The following is a 4,842-nucleotide window of genomic DNA, read 5'->3' on the forward strand; positions in this document are numbered from 1 at the left end:
TTGTCCAGTAGATTTTGAGTTATGGCGTACACGGACTTCAAAAATTACAAGTTTCAGGAAAACCCTTTAAAGTTTTCATACTCTAATAAATTCAACACTAAAACTCGATAATTCTGTTACACTCAAGTACTTATAACTCCGTCAATTTTGCACCGATCGACTTGAAATTCTGACACAATATTCTTGAGATATTAGGCATTCAGCCAAACAAATTTTTTAATGCAAAAAAAAAGTTTAAAAATCTTACCTCCCCTACTCAAATCAAGTATAAATGTTATTTTATTGGTTAAACATTTTTCTTTTTTTTTTTAATCAAATATATGACATTTTTTTCTTAATGTGCAAAGTAGGCAATTGTTAGTGGTGGGGTACTTTACCGGCCTAGGCCGATAAAAGGTACTTTATTGCCCGCGAAGAATGCGCGTCCATGCGCGTTTGTTATTTCGACCCACGCGCACTGTTCTGCGCTGTACTTGTCCCTTTAAAATAACCTAAAACCTGTGACGTAATTAAATTTGAATTTTTAAAAAATATTGTGTGTACCGGGGCAGCGAAGTCTTTTTACGGTCTCGCGTGTTTGCAGAAATTCACGGTCGGCCGTAAAAAGAAGATTTCGCTGCCTTGATGTACAATATACTATTAAATTCACTAAGTGGAAAACTTCTGCTGTCCAAAATGTACCTTCTCTCTCTTAATGCTTTTGCAAACGGTTTACTTTCAATCGCTTAAAACTAGAAATTTATTATCAACTGCGAACGGTTTAAAAAAATGGTTTAAATTTGAATGATTAAACGCAAAATATTTTAACTTGGAAAATTTATTTAGATTTAAAATATACGAAAAGCATCTATAATGGTTTCAGATGTTAAAAAAACCGATAAAAGTTGTTGTTCTAAAAGTTCTGAATAACAATGTTGGAGTAGCGGTTCTACAATAAATAAAAAGGAAAAATACTTTGATCCACTGCAATTGAACACATTACATTTTCGTACTTCCCTGGATTGTAAATTATATCACTTGTCAATTTTATTTTTTTCCAATGAGTAATAAATGAATGAAAATGTAATCTACGTAATAAACACTAAAGTATTGTTATCTTACATGTTTAATCGTTTTCCTTCCTTAAATTTTAGATTATAAATAGTGCCAACTGATTTGTGTCATTTACGTCAGAATATGCAACAGGTTATACATTTTTAATTAATTTTTTATTTGTTTACTATTAAATTAATTACTGAAAAAGCTTCTTCCAGATACAAAATAATCGGATACTTTATTTGTCAATTTTTGTTAGGAATATACGTAAAAATAATGCTCAGTTTCAATTTATTAGAAATTCAAAATAATTGTTAATGTTATAAACAAATTTGATAAATAAAGATGCTTTATCCATAACTGTTTCTGATCCTTTATCAGAATAGACAATTGAACAATTGAAAAAAGTATCTGGTTCTTTGGTATCTTAAAAAAGATTTTTCAGGTATTAATTTTTTTTTTAATTTAACTGAATTTATTGATTTTTGACTGATTTTATGATATTCTGAACAAACATGAACGCTTTCAACAAAGTCGGAGGGTTTAATTATAAAAAGAAGAAACATTTAATTAATTAAAGTTAATTAAAAAAATTTTTTTCGAGATTTGTCTCATACATATATTTTAAATATTAAGTTCGCAAAATCTAGAACTGATTTGATATTGAAGAAGATTCTTTCTGAAATCCATTTTTGAACTTTCTATTGCTAATGGTCATTTACAAAAATTAAACATAGTTTTTTTTAACAACCTTTTATTAAAATATAATAAAAATAAGGAAAACAATGGTCTCTAAAAAAGGGGTTTCAATCGTTTTTTTGCAATTGGGCATGCCGAAGTGTGTCGAAATTGAATGCAAGATTTGATTCTAAACACACGTACATGCAAGTAAAATAAAATCTGGTGAAAAAACGCTTTTCTTCTAGTTTTTTTTAAAGCTCAGTTGATATAAAATGTAGTTTTGGATGTAATATACTTTTTTATTTTATAAATATGAAAGTTCAGGTGTTATTAATATATGATTGCTAAAATTTCGGGTGATGTAAAATTCTAGATACGTCCCTGGAGCGAAAGAATTGCTTGTGGTTTATGTCCTCGATAGTATAGTCTTCGGTAGTATAGTGGTAAGTATCCCCGCCTGTCACGCGGGAGACCGGGGTTCGATTCCCCGCCGGAGAGATTTTTTTATTTTTTTAATCACATTTTTATAAATAATTTTAGTAGCTTCTAAAGTTTGAATCTTATTGATTTTCTACTAATTTTATGAAGGAAGCTGTTTTTTTACATTAATCAAATAATATTATAAACAATATGGTTTTATTCTTCTAAATAATTATTGTTATAATAATTGTTAAGGGAAAGTAAAAAAACTGTTCGTGAATTAAATTAACTAAGTTATTATTCAAAATTGAATAAATTACTTCACAGTCTTACGATACAGATATTGAGAAAAAACCTTTTTTCTCAACAGAATACATCAATTTTTCACCAAATAGTTAGATTTGTCATCAAAAAGAATAATTTTCAACTCAAAAGAACGAATTTACAAGAAATTAAATCAATTTTCAGCCAAATAGTTGATTCTTTAAACTAGAAAAGATTAATTATTTACCAGAAATCGAAAAGTTAAATTTTATTTTAAAGAAATAATTTTTTATTTAAAAAATGCATTTTTTCAAAACAGATGCATTCTCAACCTACACATATGATTTTTTAACAAATTAGTTAATTTTCAACCAAACGGTTCAATTAAAAAAAAAGTGTAATAGTAAAATTTTAATTTAAAACAATTAATTTTCAGCAAATAAAAATTTTTTAGTGAAAGTAAAAAAAAAACGGTTCGTGAATTAAAGTAACTAAGTGATCATTCAACACTGAATAAATTATTTCACACTCTTGCGATAAAGATATTGAGAAAAAACTTTTGTTCTCAACAGAATACATCAATTTTTCACCAAATAGTTGGATTTATCATCAACAATAATAATTTACTACTGAACAGAACGAAATTTAAAAAAATTAAATAAATTTTCAACCAAATAATTAATTGTTTAAACTAAAAAAGATTAATTTTTTACCAGAAATCGAAAGGTTAAATTTTAATTTAAAGAAATAATTTTTTATTTAAAAAATGAATTTTTGTCAAAACAGTTGCATTCTCAACCCACATATATGATCTTTGAAAAGCATAGTCAATTTTGAACCAAATGGTTCAATTAAAAGAAAGTGTAATAGTAAAATTTTTATTTAAAGCAATTAGTTTTCAGCAAATAAAATTTTTTTAGTGAAAGTAAAAAAAAACTGTTCGTGAATTAAATTAACTAAGTGATCATTCAACGCTGAATAAATTATTTCACAGTCTTGCGATAAGGATATTGAGAAAAAACATTTTTTCTCAACAGAATAAATCAATTTTTCACCAAATAGTTGATTGTTTGAACTAAAAAAGATTAGTTTTTTACCAGAAATCGAAAGGTTAAATTTTAATTTAAAGAAATAATTTTTAATTTAAAAAATGAATTTTTGTCGAAACAGTTGCATTCTCAACCCGCACATATGATCTTTATAAAGAATAGTCAATTTTGAACCAAACGGTGCAATTAAAAAACAAGTGTGATAGTAAAATTTTTATTTAAAACAATTAATCTTCAGTCAATAAAAATTTTTCAACACAATAGACAAATTTTCAACTATGGTAATAAATTTGTAACTAAAATGAAGAATCTGCGAATGCAAAAATTAATTTTCATTAAGGTAATTAAACTTTTCACAAAATATTCGAATTTTTTATCTAAGAATACAAATTTTCTACAGACTGTTAATATTTTAATAAAAAACCGTGAAGTTTCAATTAAAAAGTTTATTTTCAACCGACAGTATTAATTTTTAAACAAACGGTTGAATTCTTGACCAAAAAGGATGAATCTTTAACCAAATAATAAAAATTTCAACCAATTAATAAAATTTTTAACCAATAAGAAAAAGAAATTCTTAAAAGAAAGTTTAATAGTAGACTTTTTTAGGTTTTTTTTTAGGTTTTCGACTGCCATTTCGTGCCGTTGACATTTTAATTATTTTCTTAATTATCCTATTTTTCCTGCTTTCCTACTTTTCACTGATAAATTTCTTTCAGATGAAATTGGAACTAAAGTAGGCTTGGTTGATAAATAACCTTGAATTTTTGCGTCCTTGGTAAGAATGCGTCAGTAAACGATAAGAGATCGTAGCTACTTTACGATTATCTTTCAGAAGTAGAGGGGGGTGGAGCGAGGGCGAGGGAGAGGGAGGGAAATGTGAAATTGGCAGAATTGCCTCTAGCATCTTTTATGTTGGAGTAACGAAGACGCAAAGAGTCATGCATTAATCAAGCAGCTGGTTGAGATTAACGACTCCCTACACGGTATCTTAAAACGGGAATGAGACGAACTCTTATCTCGTAAAAGGTCCAATTAAGTGCCTCTGCAGATCTACTCCCGTCTTTTGATTTCAAATACTTTTCAGTTGAAGAGAGCTTTGACGGGGGTCCTTCCACGAATTGCTAATGTAAATGGTTAAATGGTTTTTTCCACTATTTTATGTTACGCCGCAAATGATAAATCTTTCAGTTTAATTAGGTGCGTCTAAAAAGTTGATAATTTATTGACTTACTTCACCTCTTCAATAAGACTCTTATTTCTTTCACTCAACTTCTACTCTTTCAGTTGTAAATAATAGAACTAAATGAGAATCACGCCTTAAATAGAAAGATTACCCTTTATCCCCCTACATTCTCCTACTTATCATCTCCTCACTTCATCTTCGCACCTT

The 4,842-nt window shown here is 27.7% G+C and overlaps 1 non-coding gene across 1 annotated transcript; it reads left to right on the forward strand.

Moving 5' to 3' along the window:
- Positions 1 to 2,142: 2,142 nt before the first annotated feature.
- Trnad-guc lies at positions 2,143 to 2,214 on the forward strand. The gene has a single exon. It is a non-coding gene; the product is annotated as a tRNA-Asp (tRNA).
- Positions 2,215 to 4,842: the final 2,628 nt, after the last annotated feature.

This window comes from Belonocnema kinseyi, chromosome 10, assembly GCF_010883055.1.
Source record: "Belonocnema kinseyi isolate 2016_QV_RU_SX_M_011 chromosome 10, B_treatae_v1, whole genome shotgun sequence".
NCBI classification, from domain to species: Eukaryota; Metazoa; Arthropoda; class Insecta; order Hymenoptera; family Cynipidae; genus Belonocnema; species Belonocnema kinseyi.